Genomic DNA, 23,836 nt, shown 5'->3' with positions numbered 1-23,836 from the left:
AAATGTTATCTCCATCTCCAGTGTAGAAGTTATTATGGATCTACCATAGCTTGTGACTCAGTGCATATGAAGTGCTTTGTACAACAACAACAACATGCGAAGCAGATATATCCATCATTTTCTCTATGTTTCATCACTATCAAGCACTTTTCCCATGGCTGGGTTGCTCTCATATAACTAAAATCAGGCTGTAAAGTCTCATAATGCAATGCTTTTATCTTTGTTTGTTCAAAAAGATTTAATCTTACAGGGACATACTGGTCAACATGCACACCCCGTAATCCCTCTCTTTGTTGTTATGAAATTGCATGAGCAGGGATGCAGGTGTGAAGATAAAGAGAGCGACAATTGAAGTCTCAATTTTCTACCGTGGACAAGAACAAAATCCCACACAATAGGAATCAGTGTGAGAATAGGAATCAACCAATGCTACACTTTTTCTCATTTTGCACATGACATTTGTTATATACTGCAGTTGAAAATAATCAAACTAAATGACTAAAATTTGCAGCCTGTCAGCTTTTAAAATCAGCACTTCATTCATCTCTTTAGTGCACCAGTGTTTGGGCTTCCATACAACAGAGCTGTAAAGATGAAGTCAGTCAATTTGCTGCTCTTCTGTGCTTTAGTACCTCCATGGGAATCCACATTTGCAAGTTTATCAGACAGCTGGGAACATTGCTAAGGTGACATCCCAAGCTTGTTGCATTAGTTGCGGTCGATTTGGCAACGCCTGCAGATTAGCACTACAGCAAACACTCCTTGATCAGCTTTCTGTCAGATACAGAACAGTGGAGCAAATGGTGTATCTGTTTACAGTGCAGCTAAGCAAACCCTTGTTGTTGTACTAATCAGCCAACCACCATGATCTGATTTCACATGCTGCAAATTGTTTTCCCACACAAAGATGAGGCACATGGAAGAAGCTATTTAGGCTGCAAGTTTTCTTTTAGCTGAAGAATTTCTCAGTCGATGATGTAGTTGATTGATTTTTTTGTTAACCCATCTGATTAAATGCCTACTCATTGCATCTCTTAAATGTTTTTAAAAGACGTGCAATAGTCTGCACAACCTCACTTAAGGCTCTAGCATGGTTGCCGCGTCTGCTAGCGCGAGTGGCGTTGATGACGTCACAATTTCGTGCCGGCTACATATAGTGTAGCAAGTCGATGCGCCGGTCGTTGCAATTTTCTCCGTCACAGAGGTGGCGCTGCTACGTGAAGGTTACCGCTACTCTACAACCACGAAAGTGGAGAAGAAAACAATGCCGCTGTCAAGAGCAAGAATACTGTAATTAATAATACTGGTGCAGTTTTCGGAACATTTTAATTTTTTATTTCAGTTAATAGAGGTGAAGGTTTGAAGCCCCCGGCATCACCACTTCGAGTCTCTGCCCTCTTCTTTGCCTTCACGTATCTGTCCCGTAGCTTCTTCCACACATTCTTACAGAACTCTCCCTCATTCCCCAAAGTTCTGCCAATCTCTGTCCACCAGTTTTGGGAGTTTACATGCTCCCTGTGCTGTTTCACTGCAGTTTCGTACAGGTGCCTGTACAAACGCACCTCCTGACTGAGCCTGGTCTCACATTGGTCCATCCGGTTTGTCGTTCTTGGCACAGCCAAGTTACAAAAATCGGCTGGTGCACGACAACACGTTGCGCCGTCTTTTCAAGGCAAGCGCCAGGTCGGAAACGTCATTTTGACGTCCCGGGCCGCCACCACCGTGAGCAACGCGTCAACTGTAAATCCGCCTTTACACTGACTAATGTTAATGTTCAGTGCTGCCAGGAGTCCATTGCTTTCGCGTGAGACCAAAATAAATTGGAGAAGATGTATATTCTGAAAGGGTGGTAATAATGTTAATTTCAAAGGATTTAACTTTAAAGCAGAAAGTTAACAGCGGCTAACCTGAGAGCACTAATATCTTAGTATCTAGTATCAGGACCACTATCATAACTGGCATTCTGAAATGATTTTAAATTAGTTTTATGAAAGATCAGCTCAAACAGCATTCCTTGTGGTGAGACCATGTCATTTTAAATTTTTTTTTACATTCAACATTTTAAATTCTACGCACGTGCCATGTGTGTGTATTAAGGTGTAAACACACCAGGGTTCTCTGGGGCTCAGCCTGGCACATGTGCTCTGTCATCACGGGACACTAAACTTAGTTTATCTTCAACAATTTTCATTTGAAGACTTTCATAAGTCCTAAAGGCATACAAAGCCACAATATCTGAAACTGTTTGCACATAACAATTTAACTTGACTCCAACAATTCCAATTAATTTTACCTGGCGTTGCAGGTTAAGCCCAAATTCATAAATGAACTGTCAAGCAAGCTGGCTTGAAATTGAGTAAATTACATCATAGTTATGGTGATGTTCGCTTATCAGGCCAATTCCAACTATAATATAAACTAATGAAAATAAATTAGGTTAAACAATTTACTCTCATTTTCACACACTGAAAAAAACAACTCATAAGATTTAATTAAAAATCCCTTTGTAAGTATTTGCACTCAAATAATTTAAGTAAAATTTAATGTTGCAATATCAAGTAACACTCACTTGCTAGTATCAAGTAAATTTTACCTACCATAAAACATAACAGTTGTGAAGATATTAAGTAACATTTACTTAATTACATCTAAGTTTCAAGTTATATTTATTTAAACAAATTAAGTAAAGTCTACTTGTTTTTCATAGACTGGAACATCATTTTACTAAAAATTTTAAGTATATTGTATATATCTGTAGTATTTGCTGTTATCAAGTAATTTAGTAGATTTTAATTATTTTCTTATGCTTGACATTTTAATTTACTTGGTTGCATACGTTACATTACTCACTAAAATTAGGTAATCATTGCCATTATTCTTTTGATAAATGTTACCAAATAAATTTAACCAATACTCTATGCATTTAATATATATATTTATCACATATCACACAACTAAATTACAATGCAATTAAACGGTTTATTTTTCATTTTAAACAGTTTAACAAGAACAGTCAAAGTTAATCCACTACTATTATGGATTGAATTGCCCAATATTTTATGGGGCAGCCATAAGTTTAATATTGGCATGACTGACATGAAAAGAACAGACACTGCATCCATTATACACTATTGGGACAAAATATTAACACTGTCAACATAATGCACTATAATGGTACAGCAGCACCATCCACCACAACTTCAGTAATAAACATAAAGTCAAATTATCACCTTTCTGACAATATGAATAAAAACTGAGCATGTAGAAATCTTAACAAAAGTAGAAGCTGGCAGAGCTGTGTACTGGAAATAATTGCAAGATTGTGCAGATGTCCCAATACTTTTGTTGTACAGATCTGGAATAGTGCTTTTCAAATATGCAGTGAAAAATGTACAACCCTCTGAAACAGAGTTTCAACATTTATTACAGAAATATGATACTTTGATATTCAAGAGCATTTAACACACACAAACATGCTCAAAACAACTTCTGAGAGAGGGTCAGGAATATATTCGTACTGTAGTGACAATCTTTAAAAACACAATACGCACTTTCGAGTCCCAAGGTGTTCAAAATATTGCTTATCTGTGTTAAAACTGCATGAATTACATACAAGACCCAAAAATGAAACTATCTGCCCTGACTGTTGAGTCTGTGTATGATTTCTAGACAAATGCACATGAAGTGCCCCCCAACTTTTAAATAAACAAGGACAATCCGAGTACAAGCAGGGTAGTGGCCGGCCTTGACCAGTGTGTGGATGCTTCAGCCTATTATGTTTTATGAGCTCTAAACGGTTTGATTACCTAAAATTGCATCTTTTGCACGACCATCTCATATCACATAAGTCCTACTCTTTCTCCCTGATGAATTTCTCCTCGACCTCCTCTCCCTGGACCTCAACTGTCCGCAAAGCCCACCGGTTCCTCCAAAGGGCCCCCTGAAAATTAAGAGACACAGTTTGTGGTATTAAAACAATGGTCTAAAATATTCAGCCACAGTTTTAATATTACGTTATAATGGATGAATAAGGGAAAATAACAAAACAATAATACATCATACATTATTTTCTACTTGCCTGAATGATGAGAATAATGTTCTGTTCTGATTTGCTTCCTGTTGAAAATATTTTAATAAGACTCAATAAGAAATAAACTATCATGAACAAACGCAAATGGACATTTTGTTTTGTCTAGCTAAATAAAACAATTTACACATGACAGATTTATTTGCAAGTAGAATTTGTAATGAACAATCGATTCTTTCATTTAACTACAAAAACATGAATCCTGAGTAAAATTATGCAAAATGGTTGAGAGCTGCACGTAGAAATCAAAGCAAAGAGAAGGCAATCAGACATGCACAGAGGCTATTTGTGTTGTTTGTAACGTGTTCACTTTTCAAGAGAAAGCTATCAAAATATAAAACAGGGTATTTGCAGCGTGTTTATTTTGTAACACTGTAAGATAGAAATCATTTCTAATTTCATGGTACTATTGAATACTGAGTTGGTACATTATCATTCTGTCCTTGAATGACAACAACATGTTTGCTGAAGCTGATACAGACTCGTGTGAGAGTGCACTCACAGAAAGATTTATTTACATCATCTTTGCAAACTGACAACTTTATATACCGCAGGATGAGTGATTGGTGTGCTGGCCAGAGGGATGTGTACCTTCTTTTATCTACAGTTTTTCAAATATTGTCACTTATAGGTTGCTGTCATAGAGCACACACACAGTGCAATTACTGCGAGCCTGAAACAACAGAGCCCCGACCCAAAAAGACGGAGTTTCCAGCCTTCCGTTTTTCACATGGCAAATTATTTGATCGTAGATTGAATCTGTTTATCAAGTGTACATTTTCCTAATTGAACAATAGCACATTAGCGTAGATGCATTCACAAGTGCACGAAGACACACACAAAATGTTGACATCCTCTTTTTATTAGCTGTGTTCACTAGTGTAATAGCACATATGGAGTAGGCCTGTGTTGCTGCAAGCCGAAGATAAGAACCAGCCAGTGTGCAGCATGCCACGCCAGGCGGGCCGAGCCATGACTGCACATCCTGCCACAGAGGGAGCAAATGACAAGCAGAAGCCAAAACAATCCCAGAAGCAGAAAGGTTTGCTCACGGTGTAGAAAGTTAAACACAAACTGTTTTCAAACCATCTTTTGCCCAGGTGTTCAGCCATTACAAAACCCAGGGCTTAACACTTCCACAGAGGATTTAACGCTGCATGTTTTCGGGCATTTTTTTCATTCACAAGTAATCTTGTCCAAATTTAAACAGACGGGCAGCCGACCAGCTGGATTATGGTCCAGGTGTGTTAAATAGATAATTACAATTCTAATGACCACAATAATCGCCCAGCATTTTTTTCCTATCAAATCTGGAGAAGAATAATACTTCTTTATTTTGCTGTTAACACTCTTAAATCCTTTAAGGCTTAGTGTGCCTTAAAGTTGTCAGTTTGCAATAGTGCAACACGGCATGCCGAGTTTTGTTTTGTTAACCTAGCTGAATAATTTACATCTGTGGAGCGACAGGAAACAGGGAAGGAAACAGCTCTCAGTCAGCGAGCCCTCACTTCCTCAGCATATTGAGATCCACTCATGCCGTCTGATGAGCTCTCAATAATGAGGCCTGGGAAAAGATAGGGGAAAATATAGAGCACGCTGCATCACACCTTCAGCCAGTTGGCCTGTGAGGTGGTCCGGCTGCCTCTGAGGGAGACGGAGAGGTGTGTCAATGCTGGCGGGAATGAGATAGGGCAGTGGTTGGTGAGGGGAAAGAGCACAGAACCAAAATCATTGCAATATTAAGTCAACAGATGCCAAGCAAACAGGAACTGGAATTTCAGGTTCCTAGCGTCCTACCTCTGCTATTTTCAAAGCAAACCAACATGAGTGATGCTGCTAGCATTAGTGACAGCAGTTTAAGCCCCTCAGAGCTACCTTTGCAACAAGGACACATCCTCTGGAGGAGGATAAACACACAGGAAATTACTTTTAGGTCCTCAGGCACACTATTATCAAATAGCCCCAAAATCTTTGCCAAAGCTGTTGATAAAGGAAGTGAGGATTTAAATTCTTCAGTTTTACCCAGTGGGACCTGACTTGAGATTTGCTGTAAAGAAAAGAGAATGAAGGCTGTTTAAAGTTTCTGTGCATCAGCAATGAACATTTCATGCCAGTCTACCTGAAACGTATCATCATCTACAGCTATGGCTGAAATATATGAATAACTCACCAATTAACACGATACGTTATTACTGTATACTTGCAAACTCCACCCAGGAAGGCCCCAGGTGAGATTTGAACCAGGAACTCTCTTACTGTGACGCGACAGTACTAACTCATTTGGGATATTTACTCTTGGGTTTCGGCTGCTCCTTGTCGGACCATTCCATGTACAGACTAAGCAGTTTTTTTCCCGGTTGCTTTCAGTCACCTTTTCTTTGTCAGCTAGTCTTTGGTTCCATGTTTCTTTCTGTTTGTCAGTTCATTACCAAAGCCTGTGAAAATCACCTCCTGCTCCAGTCGTCCTGCATTTGGGTCTCCTTTTACTCAATGCAGAGTATCGCTGTGCATTGAAAATGCATGAGCTGGTTGGAGGTAATGAGACTGAAGCAGCTCATTCACACGCTGCCTAAAATATGTAAAGACTTAATTGACGATTTAACTTTCAAAGTGAGCTAAAGATAGATGAATTGATGAATCGCAGCATTATTTTGATCGTGAAGAGGAGAGAAAGTCAGAGAGAATGGAGACGTTGAATGAGAAATTGTACGTTGGTTTTGTCTTCCACCAGTGTTTGTGCCAACAGCACCAGCGTAATGGAGAGGAAAAACGTCTTTAAGTGCGCCCACTATGTGCCAGATTGTGTGTATGTGTGTGTGTGTTGTGTGTCTTTTAATGATCAAGCTCTCTGGCCAGCTGCTTGATGTTCCAGTCAGGGTCCAGGAAACTGGATGTGGTAGGAGTGATGTGAACACCATTTCAAACAGCATATGCTCATAGTAACACACGCTAACACACATACACGGACACCCTGTTACACACGCAAGGCATTACAACTGAAAGTGCTAGTATGGTCATGTGCCGGAAGCAAAATCAGTACTCAAGACTAATACTGTTTGAGCTTCTTTGTGTGTTTGTTCATATTTCTTGGTTTTTTGTGAAATAATATGTTCAAATTAAATCGGAATAACTGCAGTTTTTAACTTGTGTTATTAAGTTAGTATTGATGGACATGTCACTCTGTTCACACCTTTGATCCACTGAAAGGATGCCATGACCGTATGTTGAGAAATTCATGGTTTACAAAAGGATCAAATCTATTGACAAGTCTATCCTCCACTGACTTTTGGCACTTTTGTTTAAAAAGAGACACCAAAAAACATAGCACAACTTTCTGTGTGGTGCTGAATCTGCAGTCTATAATAAATTATTCTGGAAAAGAATAATAGTAAACAGTAAATATGGTAATGTTAAAGCCAAATCTATGTTTTTATCTGTTGCGAACAGCGTCTAACAAGACTTCATGCTTGGACTAGTTGTTTTAATCATTTATATTAAGATATTGACTCTTAGTTAGCTCGTAGGAGCTTGACCCCAAGGCTCAAGTGCTAACTAGTCAGAAAAAAGAGAGAATCCATCAACTTTGAGTTAAGGCTTTTAAAATATAACGGATAAAAAAAATAGAAGCTCAAACTTATTTACTTTAGTTCTCAAGTTTAATGGCATGTTATTTGCCTTTGCATTGGCTGATCGCAAACAAGTTCACTAGCTCTTTCGGTTTTATAAGCTTAGCATAATGACAGGACACAGAGGAAAACAACTGTCTGGGTGCTTAACCTTGTTTTACTTTAATTTTTGTGAAGTTTAAAATAATCATATAAATTCTACAGCAGAATTGTTCACTCTATACATGCTGCCTCTGGGTCAAATTCTGAAGAACTCTAAAGTCAACTACCACAGCTATGCAGATGACACACAGATATATCTCTCACTGTCTCCAGATGACTGCAGTCCTATAGAGTCATTGTGCGACTGCTTAGAGCAAGTCAAAAAGTGGATGAACCAAAATTTCCTTCAGTTAAATCAAGAAAAAACTGAGGTCATTGTGTTTGGCAACAAAGAGAAGAGGTTTGCTGTCAGTAAACACCTTGAGTCACTGTCTCTAGAAACTAAAGACGTAGTCCGGAACCTCGGCGTGCTGATAGACTCAGACCTGACCTTCAACAATCATATCAAATCAGTCACCAAATCAGCCTTTTATCAACTTAAGAACATATCCAGAATTAAGGGTTTCATGTCCCAAACAGATCAGGAGAAGCTGATTCATGCTTTCATCTCCAGCAGACTTGACTACTGTAACGGTCTTCTGACTGGACTCCCCCAAAAGAGTCTCAAACAGCTGCAGCTCATTCAGAACGCTGCAGCCCGAGTTTTAACCAGAACAAAGAGATCAGATCACATCCCCCCAGTTCTCAAGTCTTTACACTGGCTCCCGGTCAGATACAGAATAGATTTTAAAGTTCTGCTGCTCGTCTACAAATCACGGAATGGTTTAGGTCCAGAATACATGAATGACATGCTAGCAGAGTATAAACCCAGCAGAGCTCTGAGATCTACTGACTCAGGTCAGATAGTGGAGCCCAGAGTTCAAACTAGACACGGTGAAGCAGCTTTTAGCTGTTATGCTGCACACAACTGGAACAAACTACCAGCCGAACTGAAATCAGCCCCAACTGTAAGCACTTTTAAATCCAGGTTAAAAACATTTCTCTTTCGGTGTGCCTTATGGTTGAGTTTATATCTTTCTTTTTCCCCTCTTCTTTGATTGCTTTAATTTTTATTCTATTTTTTTTAATTTATATTTTCTCTTTAAATTGATTGTTTTTATGCTGCTTTATGCTGTTCTCTTAAATGCCTTGTCTTTATGTAAAGCACATTGAGTTGCCTGTGGTATGAAATGCGCTATATAAATAAAGATGCCTTGCCTTGCCTTGCCTTGCCTAGCAGAGGATTAAAGTTGCAGATTTTCATAGATAGATAGATAGATACTTTATTGATCCCGAAGGAAATTCAAGCATCCAGTAGCAGACATAATAAAGCAAAAAAAAAGGTTTATACAATAATAAACACTTTTAAAAAAATCTAAGAATTTAAAAAAAAACTGTTTAAAAATATAAAGTGACCAGTGAAGTAAGACGAAAGTGAAATATAGCTACGCTAACTAGCTAATGTTTCCAGCTCCTCTGCAGGTGCCTTCTTAAATTTTCTTTTTTTTTTCTTTCCAAAATACCAAAATGTTGGCTACTCAAATTGCTTTATGTAATGATAATTCCTTTAGTCAATGTAATGTGTAAAAGTGATATAATGAACCCATATGTGCTGACAGCTAAAATATACAAAACTGTTTTCAACTACGTAGAGCCATTCTTGTTAAGTAGAGCCAGAAATTAGAAGGGTGTCGAAAGCACTGACATGTACCAGAAATACCTCCTATTGCTGTCTCGTTAGTGTTCTTTGCCCCTCTTGATTAATGTTTTGTTCATTATAAGAAGTAGCCAATAATGTTCAGCAGTCACAGTAAATTAATTAGCTGAACAATATTAAACTTTCTCATATGAAACACAGAATTATCATTCAACTCACAGCAGAGATGTGGTGAAAAACCTTTTCCCTTGATTCGTCCGTTATATTTTCTTCAGCAGATGCTGATTGTATAACGGTGCTTTTGGCAGATATTGAAAAAGAACCCATTGTTTCATGAAATTCTCCATCAAGATACAGTAATCAGCAAAGATCTTCTAATGTATATGTATAATGTATGTACAGATTCCCCACCAAAAGGAACTTGTAAAGCAAGAGAAAGGAGGTTGATGTGAAAATAAGCTAAAAGCTAATGAAGATGACAATATTTTTGCACCAGCTGTCATCGACACTCTTTATTCAGAGCAAACGAGATAGAATTGGACTGATATCCTGTATCAAATACATGCATTTTGATGTATTAGACACTTGTCAATATTATAACAAGTAAATACTGTTTCCTTTTTTATGTACAGCTGAGCGAAATCTGAAAAAAGGATGAATAGTGGAGGAGTGAATGAATTTGAATCTGACCCACTTCTCGGTGATGTGTATAAGCATAAGATGCAGATACAGTTGTGAGTGTGTTCCTTTTGAGTGAGCATTGTGCTTGGTTCTTAGTTGTCATTGTCTCTGCTGGATAGGTTCAGCAGTGGAGTCGCGCATTGCTATATACCATAGTAACACTTGAGTTTGTCCCTCCTCCAACCCATTACAGTTCACACTCACTTTACTTTAAAACTTCCCTTTTGTTCTCAGTTTTTTCTTTCTTATGGGTAAGGCATGAAAAAAACAGCTCTTCCTCATTATTTTACACCCCCTGTGTTTGATGGTTAAAAACACCTGCCCTAAACTTGATAATATGAAATTAAAGGAGAAACAAAAGAATGCAGGTTAGATAACTCTGTGATCATATTGTGATCGTAACCTGTTAAGTACTGAAAGCTGGTGAGGGCAAAAACATATTGACTTGTTTAAAAATTCAAAAGCTGACATTGCTCTCCTGCAGGAAATAACCTGCTTTAAAGACCACCCAAGGCTTCAGAGGAACTGGGTGGGCCAAATTTACCACTTGCTTCCAAAGTAATCTCTGATCAAAGTTGAGTTTTGTTATTGTGTCTTTTTCTCTTACTTTGCAAAAAGAAGGCATCCTTAAAGGTGGGGTAGGGGATCTTTTTCTGGAGCATTTTTTTTACATATTGCTTGAAATACTCTTCACACCCCCATTGCAACCAATTAATTAAAAGCTTTGACACAAATATGAAAAGTTTTAGTGGCCTCTAGAACGTACAATCTAGGAAAAACAGTATCCAATCATTGTGAACGGACCGTTCACAATGATTGGATACTGATGCCGTCTATCAAACTGCAATCTGCTCCTCCCTCCCCCTCCCCCCCCCCCTGTGCGCGTACCCTGCTCCGTGAACGAATTGCGCGTCCAGAAGCTTGGCAGGAAGCTAAACTAGACCCAGCTTGGCTAGCACCTAGCATTCTTAAACGTGTAGTTATCATATACTAAATACTAAATACGGCAACGATCGATGCTTGCTGTCAGAACAGCGCTCGTGCACCTTCGTGCTCGTGCGCGTTCATGTACTCTAGAGGCGTGCCTTCGGGGGGAAAGTGAAGAAAAGGGTTGGGACTTTTTACCTGTGTATTTTCAAAATGCAGCTTCGCTGGACTCAAAATCCAGGATCTCCTACCCTACCTTTAACTGGGGTGACCCAAAATGTATTCCTGCTCTCCAAATCTCTGGTGGTCCTGTTGAACTTTTGTGAAAATCTATGTTCAGTGCTCACTTCAGTTTGAGTATTTTGTCCTTTTTGCTGTTTTCAGCTTCATACAACGGCCTGCAGTGTGTCGTTGGTCAACGACTACACCCCTGTTTCAGCTGTTCTGTCCCAGAAGCTCTTGCATCCTTCTGTCGTGCTTCCTAGCCATTCTGTTTCCTGTGTTTGTCAGTGTTTTGATCCCAGTCTGTCTTTTGATATTTTAGTACCTGCCAATCCCTGCCAATGTTCTTATGCCCCTGGGTTTTTTTGTTCTTTTAGCTTCCTGTCAGTTAATGTTTTTCCCCATTGATCAATTGACCTCTGTGGTTTTGTCTTATCTTGATTTTATTTCTTATCTTTGCTTCAGAATCATTTTTCTGGTGTAAGTCCATCACAGTTTCGGGATATAATTTTAAATCTCGTTTTATCAGCAACTCTGGACAGAGCTCATAAGACTAAATCCAGGCCTTCCAAACATCCCATATTTCTTCAGTTCTTACTTAACAAATACCATTTTTGATTCCACGAGCTTTATCCAACCAACATGCGGAAAAAGGAAGAAAGACCATAGTGGCACGAGTTTGTCAACATGTAGATTTTTAGTTTTTGATTTTGAACTGGAGGTTGAGAGGGTGACCATAAGGCCACAGAGAAGAAGCCAAACAGTCTCCCAAATTGTGCCAGGTGATACCAATAGTGTGGGGTTAATCTTCCTAAATTTTGGTTCACATGAAGGTTAAATCGCTTTTCTGAGAGCAGAATTGAGTTTGTTTGTCAGTGTGATAATGTTTAGTTATTTCTGAAGTAACAGTAGCGACATAAGGATCAAACACTTATAGGAAATCTCTGAGGGCTATTTGTAATGGGAAGCTCCCCGTAGGACAGCTGGTTGCTTTCATATGGCAGATATGAACACTAATGCAATGGCCAGCCAGTGTGTAGTAGATATTTCAGTTTCTCTGCTCATGAAACTCTGGGTTCCTCTGAGGTTTTAAGAAACAAACATTACGAACTGTTGCTTATATGGACAAATTTACACCAGTGTTTACTAGATATTATAATGTTGTTGTTTTTTTTTTTAATGACATTTGGACTTTAAGACACTCGGAGTACAATTACATCATAACTGGACTACTCACTCTACATCTATGTCACAGATGGTCCCGCTGGAAGAAAAATGGAAAGCTTTTAGTCTGAAGTAGGAGCTAAAGAAAATCTTACAGTGGGTCGCACAGACAATAAAAGAGGGAGAGAAGTATGAAAAGATTTCTTTGGTCCTAAAACCTTTCAGATATGCTGAGGCTTTTTGCATAACCAGCTTTGCAAGTTGCAGAGAAGTTTCTCATCCACAATGGAATTGTCCTCTCACACATTTGCTATGTGAGTATTTGAGCAATATATAAGTTGTTTCTGTTTGCTAGGGGGAAAAAGCACCATCAGTACATCCTTTCTTAAGAAAGGATCATGCACTGATCCTCTACTTTTTTTCGTTGGGTTCGGATTTGATTCTAATAAAGGAATCTGGTGACATTTATACATTCCAATACCAGTTCTTTCATAACAACTTTATGATTAGATTCTCATTTTATTTAGTCACACAGTGAGGAAATTACCAAGTTATTGCAGCAGGTGGTTAAAAAACACGAAAATAGAATGATCATACGTCCTTAATAAAAACAGGAGGAGTAATTAATGATAACAGCAGAATCACACAAAATATTTGACTTTACAGTTTCACAGTGTTGTTGTTGAATGTGATGGTGCTGGTATTATATAAGGTTATGTAACCTTAAGGCTTTAGTAAACCACACAGCACTGTCAGCAGTTCTCACCCCTATTTATAGTTGTGTTTTTTTCCCCATCAGATGATCACATTAGAACACAATGATTCTCTTTATGTCCTTGTGAGCTCTCCGCCGCTGCGTGCACACAGATCCGGTTGGCTTCAAGTCCAATTAGCTGCTCATGAATTCTGAGCAAACTCCCAACTCTGATCATGAGTATTACAGTATTACAGATACAGTATTATAATACCGATGAAGTCATTTCTCTCCTCCACCCCACCCCCACTGCAGGGACAGACTACCGCAGAAAAAAAAACTGTGGTTTGTTCATGAAGTCGTGAGAATTCTCGGAATTTAAAGGTGCAGTATTTCACGTTCTAAAGAGCCCTTTAATCCAGCTGCAACAGTACATGGGTGGTAACTGTGTTCTGCAATTCCCCCCATGCACGATTGCACTCTACAGCAAATAAGATTTGACTATTTTACACTGTAAAATTTCACAAAACGAATATGGATTTGACAAGCCGTCTTTCACAGCTTTTAGCAAGGCGAACTGTAATGACACTCGTGCTGCTAGTTTGGATACAGCAGTCTGACTATTTCCTGGATGATGAATAAAGTTCATCGCTCGTCTGGAAAGCATCAGTGAGTCTCTGCTACTCAGAGTTTTCTCTTTAATTGTAAACAATGCAGCACAACTTCCACTTTTCAAAATATCCTCACAAGATTTCCGTTTCTACACTAAAATACCTCCAAAATAAGGGCATGCTGAGTTTGCACTGTAGCAAGCAGGTCATCTCTGGGTTCAGCAGGTGGTAAAATTTCCCTCCCCCTGTATTCCTAAATGCTGAGAGATGCATGTCTGGACACTATTGAGTAAGTAAATTATATTTAGTAATGTATAAATAATGATCATAACTAATCCCACAATTGGCTGTAAGATTGCACTGCCATAATAATATAGGTCATTTCTAATCAGTGAAAACATCATTTTAGGGAGTCTGGAGTGATATGTGAACAGAGATCAGGTCATTGATCAGGGAAATAAGTCCAATATCCAGTTCTGTCTTTAGCAGAACCAAAGGAATTTGACACGGATTCAAACTCTTAAAAGCTGTTCTTAATTTCGCCTTGGTTTGTTTAAACTAGGGCTGGGCAACGATTACAATTTTTAATCTAATTAATCACATGATTTCCCTGATTAATCACGATTAATCGCATTTGTACGCAAAATCGAAAAATGAATTCAAAAGTAGTTGAAAGTGTCATAACACAACACACTTTTAACATCAGAAATTTTATGTAGTTTTTATGTAGAAGCCTCGCTCCACCGTCTGTTTCGTTGAATGACTTGCTGCTATCAGTTGTGCGTTTTGCCTTTAAGTGATATTTTAGACTGGAACTACTACGGTGAGAAGACAATTCAACTTGGCAGTGTTTACAGATGACTTTGGTTCTGTCGACTCCGCCGTCTGGAAGAACTTTAACATGAAAATGGCCGAGAAAAGGTTCCGTACCCTTCTCCATGTTTGGTGGATCCGCCGATTACTTTCTTTTCCGGTTCCGCAGCAGGCTGCAACAGCCTTTTACAAAATAAAAGCCTGTGACTTTTACAATAATAAAATAAATAATAAAACCTGCGCTAATGCGTGATAAAATATTTGTCGGCGTTAAATAATCAACGAGTTAACTTGCCCAGCCCTAGTTTAAACTTTTGCAGACCAGGCTCCACCCTGACATGGAAAAGACTTTGTTTAGCAAATAAGAGGCCCTGAGTCAGCCTAAAATATTCCAGTTTCTGTGTTTCGTGTTCTTGATGTTTATTCATCAGAATGCATTTTATTTATTTAAGAACATAATAATATTCTGATACTTAAGTGTTTCCTACCAGTAAATGTGTGTGGGAGTGTATTTCTCTGAAGCCGTCTGCCGGTATTTTCCCTTTTTTTTAATTTTCTTAGTTGTCTGGGAAGTTTTTTGACTGCTGTCTTGAAACAGGATCTGCAGTCATCAGGCAACAACAGCCTCTGTGTATGAAAGCTTTAAGAACAATGTGATCAGTTATATTCTCTCTCTCACACACACAAACAAACACACACACTGGCGCAGCTACTTCGCACAAACTTATGTGGAAATGTGAACATGTTTAAATGGGTCTTGAAATGTAATCTGTGTTTAACAAGAATTGTCATTTCTCAGATTTCTTTTTCTTTGTTCTGTGACTGAATCAGCGATGTTGCTATGTGCCGTCATGTTGCATGTGATGACAGCTGGGAACATTGAGTTTCTGACCTGTTTAGCGATACAAAAATCTGCGAAACATACTAAGAGTAAAAGGCATAACTTTGTCTACATCATGCAGAACTCCTAAACTGAAAGTAAACGGCAGCTTTCATACGTGCTGACATTTTGACTCTTGTTTTTGTTGCTGTACAAGGTGGAACAGTGCTACCTGTAGCAATTTAGTACTGTGTTATATTTCCTTGAAGTTTCCAGTTGATGTTGCTGATATTTTATCAATCAGGCATCACGCTAGATATGATGACAAAATGCTACACAAGTAAGTCTGTTGACTGAGAAGTGCAGATTGAGAATGAACAAAAGGAATAGGAGCTGCTAATCTACTTACTGTAGTGCAACTTGCTTGGCCAAAGTATATTGTTGCTGTAGCTTAATTACTTCCAACAAGGAGTAGCTCATCTCATAGCTCCTCCAATATTAGTTGTTTTGATGAAAAGAGACAAAACTCCTCCTACAGAAAATAATCCACCAAGTTTATTATTAACCACAGTTCTCTGTCCCTAACCATGTTTGTTTTTGTAGCCATGACTCCCAGATTTTTGGTGCTTAAGCAACAATATTTTTCCATCCCATTCGTGCAAATAACAGCCGATCTGTCAAATAATTGGAAAGAGAAGCACAGATAATACTCCCCCAATCAAAAAATCATGTGGGAACCATTGATTTTCATCCAAAAACTTTTCGCAATAACCCTGGAAAGATTCAACATAATACGTGAGGATAAACTTTGTTTCAGCTTTTAAAAAACACTTGAGGCTGAAGATACCGTCTGTTTACTGATAATCTGATCCTCTGGGGCAAACCTTTTAAGGATGATGTTTAAATTGTGCTATAATGATTTCTTTGAGAGGGATTTATGTGTGTGTTTGCAGTAAGCAATTCAAATAGCTGTGCCCAGCTCTCTAAGTGCACACAGGGACTGATAACTGCTACCTTGCTATTTTTACACGCATGCTGCATGCTGTTTCCAAAGAGAGCGTGCTTTGCAAACAGCAGGGGGAATGTATGAGCGTATGCATTTAAAGGATTTACAACTGGGGTATTAATAGCCGTGTTCTGTCCTCTGTCTCCCTGATAGATAAAACTGAGCTGTGGGAGAGGCGGGAAGGAAGGGAAGAACCTGTTGGAAGCACAAATGGAAGCGGTCCCGGAGTTCCACATCAGCTGTGAGAGAGGACGATGATGGTGGAAGTTTAATTTCGTATTTGCTTCTCAGTGTGTCTGGGCACCAACAGCTTTGTGTGCAAGCCAGCAGGAACTGAATAACTAATGGCAGACATTGCTGCCATTTGAGTACAATAAACACACTCTCATATATGTATTAGTCACCTGTAGAACTTCCTTTGGCATGAAGAGGGGTCAATGTCTTAAATTATAAACAGAGGCTTTTTAACTTTTATGATTCCTTCTGTTATGTTTGCCCTCTGTCCTGTGTCTGTTGTAATGGGTCAACCTGCATGCAAAAGTGTTGCTCAAATGGTCTCTGTACACAGCAGTGAAATAATGCAGGTGTTGCACAAAAGAGATTATGAATTAATGTTGTATACTGAGATATCAGTGGTTTGATTTTATTAACGTTTTCTTTTTTCAAGGGAAAGAATATACTGTTATTATGGCAGTCAAACTGACGCAAAAGGAAATCTGTGATGGTTTCAGCTACAGTAAGTGGCAGCTTGTGGGGGCATCATGAATGTTTTTTGGGGTTTTTTGAGAAGCGGATGGGAAGAAAAATTCCGATCACATATCTGTATTTTACACAGCCAGAGTCAACAGGTGGTTGCAGCAGTTGTCCAAAGGTAATAAAAGTCCCCATATGTGACATCGATTTCCTTTTTTTGTCCCATGCAAAGTGTAAAATGAATATGCAGGGGGCTCAAACAGATTTTTCAGAAGTATGTGAGATAAACATGACCTTTTTGGGGTTGGAATTACATGCTGTCACGAGAGAAACATGGTGGACAAATGAGGTTCAATCATCTTGATTAGAAAATGTAAAAAAAACAAAACACAAAAACACCCTCGGGGTGAAGGTGAGGATGGTGGTGGTCCACCCTTTACTTCTTTAAGTTATTGTTACATTTACATTTACTGTTGGTCACTGTGTAGTTGTGTTTTATACACAAAAGATACTTCACTGGGCTTAGGAATGTATACAGTGTGGGAAAACTGATGTTACCTGAAAATAAATATATATTATTTTTCTCCTCTCTACTGAATTAATCTCTGAACCATTAAGAGACTCGTCACCACAGTAACCAACAAGCTGGACAGACAGGCAGACTTAAAAAGAGCAGGGCTTCTACACATTTAATACAATAGGCAAAAAAGAAGAAGCTTGTTACTTTATGTGGCCATGGCATGTAATTTTAACATGACTTGATCTTTCACCATGTATTGTTGTGTCCTGAAGTCATGCATTTTACACAAAGTTCCACAAGACAAGGTTTGGTTGCAGGTGGTTGAATTTATTTTCCTTAGTGTCCCATCTCTAGTTCTATTTTAAAAAAGAAAAAAAAAACCTCTCCAGATGGTTGTGACAGGATCAGACATGAGAGTGACAGAGTAAAGCAGAACAAAAAATGTGATCTGGGTTTGTCACATCACAGTGAAATATGTTGTTTGGCTTATTTATTAACCACTCAGGCAAGCATGAACAAAAAACAATAAATCAATTTAGGTTTCAAAATCACAATAAAACAAGCAGTGGTCTCTGCTCCGAGATGCTGGGGGCATGTTTGGTTAAGATGTTCAAAGTTTTAAACTGCTTACTCTACCATAACATGTCCTGACAGAGACATTGTCACACCTTGACCATGTCAACAGGGAAGGGGGAGATTCATTGAGTCTGTTGTATTGGTACCGTTAATCCCACCTGACTCTGATAAAAGTCATAAAACTAAAAATGAGGCAGGTGTTGGCAGTGATCCTCAGCTTTCTATTAACATGTCTCTGCACAAAAGCTCCACTGATCTATACAATCCCGTAACAAGTGCAGTCCAAGATCAATAACAAGGTCCCTCAATCCACTGAGAATAAATCGGAGAACCTACAACATCTGCTGTGCTCTTCAAAAAAGGAATTCCCTTATTTTTCTTAATATTCCTTTGCAAATGAGAAAGCCCAAGTTTGACAGATTCTGGCAACTTGTATTTCTTGTATTTCTATGATGATGGCAGAGACGTTAGCAAAATGACATGGTTGGCTGTTCTGAGGCTGACGTATTCTTCTAATGTTAGAGTTTTATGGTGCGGTCGGCTTTTGGTCGCCTTAAATCAGGGTTCCATTGTGTCATGGTTCTATTATCTTAGAACAGACTAGAATTCCTGTGCAGAAAATGTATGTACTCAAGGCCAACTTCACAGTTCAATGAAACACACTTGTGTGTTTTTACCACATGTTTTATGCAACTATTGTCTAACACATAAACTGCCAAATGTTTCCATGCAAGTCTTATTTGCATTACTCCGACTTTAAGCTATTTCTTTAGAGGCAAGCTAATGATCAGATAAGAGCACTATAAGGGTGAGGGAGGGATGCAGCCTTCTCATTTATTAGAAATTAACAGAAAAAATTGTCAAAGATGCGTAACATGGGCCCATTTTGGCCATTAGTTATACCTTTGTGTTGTATACTGATGTGTAGTGTTTTACTATCTAATTGGCTATCATGCTCATGGATTTATTATCCAAATGCAACTCTTGGATCTTCACAAATTGAAACAACAAATGCAGCCTGTTGCTTTCTGTAATACAGCATCATTCCCCAGCTCAGTAACCAATAACGTTGGCATTATACTGTAATTTTCTCACTTCTGTTTAAAAAACCCAAAATCAATGATTAGTTCATCCCCAATGTCATATGTATAGCAAAAAGTATCACAGAACTGTAATCAGATTCAAGAAACGTATGAGTGACATGGCGCTTAATTATTAAGAATACACAAAATGTGGATTATTTTCATCCAGTCTGAGTTCTGGCTTTAAATACTCTAAGCTCTGTGTGAATTCATCAAAGGGTGACCATAACAAATGCGTTATGCATTCATATAACTGGATTAAACTACTGCATAAAGCTGTTTGGTGAAAATATTTGGCTTTTGTGAGAATAACATTGGGAAGAAAACAAAACAAAGTGTTGGTTTTGGTCTGTCCACAAAAATATCGAACACCAGCTAAATAAAACAAAGTTTTTCTTCTGTTTACAGGTAATTGAATTTCTCTGCATGTTAACACTGTCTATAATGCTGTGTGATATTATCAAATTCTGCAACAACCCTGGTAAACAGTCCAAAAACAAATAACATTATTTGGCACTACTGATGCTGCTGAGGCCAGTTTGATCATCTAGCATCATCTTTACAATGGAAAGGATGCAAATAGCGCTAGTAGAGCTGCAGGTAAGAGCCAAGCTGTTACATATCTATTGATTTAACTCCCACTACAACAGAACACAAGGTGCCATCAATGCCTGAGTGATACAAATTGAACCAATCTATCCTCTGAAGAAATCTTGTTGTTGGATTTGGATGATTTCTATGCAGGAGATTAGAAGTGGGAGAGATTTTTGCCCAGGTATCACAGAGGGATGAAGATATGTTCAATAGGCTTTTGTCGATGGAGCCTGCTGGGTTTAATCACGTGTAGCCGTATATAGACACATGAGAAATCAACTCTGGCTATGATCATATGCAGTGGAGTAAATCCAGATTTTATACCCTGAGATTGAGTCTGCCAGGTCATAAAAAAAAATATATATATACAGGCCGCAGATGGATCTGTGAGCAAGCCAGGGTTTTTTTGCTTTCTCTGCTGTTCGACTGAGCAGTAGGTTACTTGGAATACATAAAAAGGCAACGATAATCCTAATACTATGGAATAGTACAGCTTCAATTCCTGCATATCATCAACTGAACGTAAGTTGAAATTTGGGTTAGACTTCTCGCATGCATATTACCATACAGAAAGAAAATATGTTGTTTCTGCCCTGTCCACTACTCACATCATTATTCATGGTAAGCCCTGGAGACATCTCTAATAACAAGCAAATTTGGATTGTAATTATAAAACAATTCCCTGCCATTTCTGGGCAAAAACTCCAAGCTAGCATAAGCGCATATCGTGGATATTTTTATTGAATCATCTAATGTAGCATCTAGGTCAATGTCTACTTGCATAATTAATTAAGGATCACTCCATCTATTTCACTCATCAAAACCAATCAACTTGTAATGGGCAAAAATGCTCATTCTGGGAAAACCCTTGCACAGTTTCTTCATTTGGAGGAAACTTTCCTAAAATCTAAAAAAAATAAACCTCATGATTTAATCTATATTATCTCTGTTTGGTCTTGGATCCTACAAATTCTTCCTGGATCACAAAGGAGACTTAGTGAGTTTTAAAGTGTTAATTTACCGTCGAGAAACAAAGAAAGGGAAAATGTAGAATACAACATTTATGAGACTTAAAGGAGAAGTTAGTTTTTTTTAAACCTGGACCTTATTTCTGGCATAAAATATCCACACCTCATGAAGTCATCCCACTAGACGCGTGTGTATAAAGCCCCCCGATAGCCCCGGATAACAACAACATGGAAGCTATGAGCTCAGTGCAATAGTACGTGTTAATTCATTCATTCGGCTTAAAGTATTGGTGAAATAAAGACAGATAATGCCTTATTTAGAGGCTGTATTGTCTTTTCTCTGTTATCTCCCGTTATACAGATATACGCGGATCTCGAGTGATCTAAATATCTTACGAAGGATGCCGACTTTCACCAAACTGTTATCGGTGAGTAGATGAACATATTTAATGCCAGAAATAAGGTCCAGGTTTCAAAAAAACAAACTTCCCCTTTAAGGATATTTTGGTCTCTGCGCCTTCACACATGTTTCCATTTGTTAACCCAACCCTGATGGGTTCGCCAGCTTTATGACAGTACAATAATCTGCAGTGTTCTCTTAATTTTCATGTGATTGAATGATCTAGTTTAATGTAGCAGAAAATTGGCAATTATGGACCAAAATAAACGTCATGTCTGTAACAGATTTAGCTCATCATCTCAGAGATGATGACTGTAAAGGCAACAACCTTTTAAATCTGTAATTCAGTCTGCAGAATTGAAAGCCTCTAAAATAATATTGAGAGCGTTTATTCAAAATCACAGCAGAAAAACTATTTAGACACACTATTTAGAAAACACTTTATGAAGTATTTTAAAAGAACTGAGCCAAAGTACATGCTTTTGTAAAAAAAAAAAAAAAAATGTAAGGAAACAGAACGTTTACTATAACAACAGGCTTCATGAAATTGTTTTTGAGATAAATTGATATTAAATTGAAATTGAGATAAACTGTATTCTATACTTAATATACTTTATCATAGTAGATAATAGTGCTGACAAGTCCAAGCCCAGTTATCTCTCAATATGCAGAATAAATGCTGAACAAGTACCATACTTCATTGATTGACAAAAGCTGTTAGTTGGAAATGGGTCCCAACTCAGGGTGCATGATATCACAAGTTTATGATATCTGATACACAGATATTTTGAAACTAATTTTGACAGATTGTTGATCAAACAAATATACGATCGTCAAGCTTCTTCTACTTTGAAAATTGACATTTTATTCTTATTCCTGTTGTAGTGGCCCAATTTTACAGTAATACTAGAAGAAAATAAAACATTATTTTTATAGCATCTATAAAAAGAACTGTAAACTTTATCCTAGTTTAACAAGGTTGATTGATAATTTTCCAACGACGAACTGCAGCCAGGGAAAGTCCGACCACACCTGCATGTCAGAGATTAGTTTAAGTTAATGACGATATTTAATTTTCTGGACTATAATCAGTCAATAGGCTACTACTGACATGCTGATATCAATGTGCATCCTTCATCCCAACTATTTTAGTGGGTACCCAAACAGAGCATGAAATTACTTGAAGGTAAAGGGCTTTGTGTAAAGTCAATAAAAATATATAATTAGACAGCAAACTTTGGTTGGAGGTTGGAAAGAAGAGTGGAGACTGAATTGTTTTTTGCTAGCTTATGGCTAACATCTGTCCATATAAAAACCATGCAAATGATGGAGATAATGTCACTAGATCCATCTTAATAGTGGATTACTCTGGAACTATGGGATTACTATAGACAATAAATGCAAAACTATAGCCCTTCACATTGATCAGAAAACCCCACTAATACCTGCTACTATGCTTGAATACAACCGGAAAATGTTTAATTGGCATTCAGTTGTCTGTAGTATACAGCTGATTAGTGTAAGAGCCAATAAATACCCGGAAATAATTAAATACCTTAATTATTTTGAGTTTTGGTTATCAGATATTGTAATGGACTCACTTATTGTTGTTCTAGCTTATAAGCGTGTCCGCTGAGAGTGGTAGTGTGTGGCTTAGTGGTAGTTGCTCCTGTACATTGTAGCCCTCAGAGCAATGGGAGTTAACACCCAATAACAAGCAGTGGGACGGCATTGAATTGGCTTGTTTAAAGGGTGTATCCTTGTGAAAGAAAACGCATCTAAGCATTCTACATTTGATGTGTAAATTGAAAAGAGCCTAAAGTGGCCAGTGTATACCATAGAATTCTCGAATGATTTAGGAGTATGTTAAACTCACTGCATTACAATTTTCTTATCAATATAATCTATGTGCTTACATTAACTTCTGTAAATCCACATTCAATCATGCCTTGATGTATTTGTTACACATGAGCCTGTTTTTTTAAATGCATTTCAACCTGCTTTGTATAATAGGTATATCTCTACCAAATCAAACTTGGGATACAGGGTCAAAATCATACTTTTCAAATGCATGATGTTACCAAACTTGACTTTAATCTTGTAATTGATTATACTTGTAAGCAATCATTGCTTAACCCAGTGAGTCAGTCTCTCCCTGATCACTTGGGTATGATGAAATAATGAATCACATGCATACACGGTCCAGCTGGGGTTTGTCCGCCCTTCACTGATGTTGTATTTTTATTTAATTGCATTCTCCCTGCCAGTAACACAGCACCTGGAGCTTCAGTAGATTACAGTGCAAAACTGATGCTGTGATTGTGTTATCTCCGGTCTATGGCAGACAGTGAGTGATGTAAATCCTGTGCGCTCTCATTAAAGAAACTGTTTCACCTCTACGTCTCCATGTCCATGTCTCCATCTCCATGTTAAATGGATGGCAATCTCTCTCATAAATTAGATCATTTATATTTCCAGTTGTACACTGTACCACTCAAAGGTTATCTGAAGGAACCTCCTACACATCTATAATGATGTCACAGGAAATCTATGTGCTGTGGAAAAAGTTTGGTCACCTTTGGGACAATTTCTTTGTGAAGTACAAAATGATGTG

At 38.1% G+C, this 23,836-nt stretch overlaps 1 protein-coding gene across 1 annotated transcript in view; it reads left to right on the top strand.

Annotated features, from left to right (window-relative positions):
* Positions 1-23,592, top strand: part of uts2r (urotensin 2 receptor) — a 100,133-nt gene extending 76,541 nt beyond the window's left edge. Inside the window, exon 4 of the mRNA XM_075457667.1 lies at positions 16,543-23,592. The gene's annotated coding sequence lies outside the window, so the exon portion shown is untranslated. The remainder of the gene's footprint in view (positions 1-16,542) is intronic.
* Positions 23,593-23,836: the final 244 nt, after the last annotated feature.

This window comes from Odontesthes bonariensis, chromosome 23, assembly GCF_027942865.1.
Source record: "Odontesthes bonariensis isolate fOdoBon6 chromosome 23, fOdoBon6.hap1, whole genome shotgun sequence".
In the NCBI taxonomy this organism is placed as follows: domain Eukaryota; kingdom Metazoa; phylum Chordata; class Actinopteri; order Atheriniformes; family Atherinopsidae; genus Odontesthes; species Odontesthes bonariensis.
The sequence above is the reverse complement of the archived record's forward strand: the minus strand, read 5'-3'. Positions and strand labels throughout refer to the sequence as shown.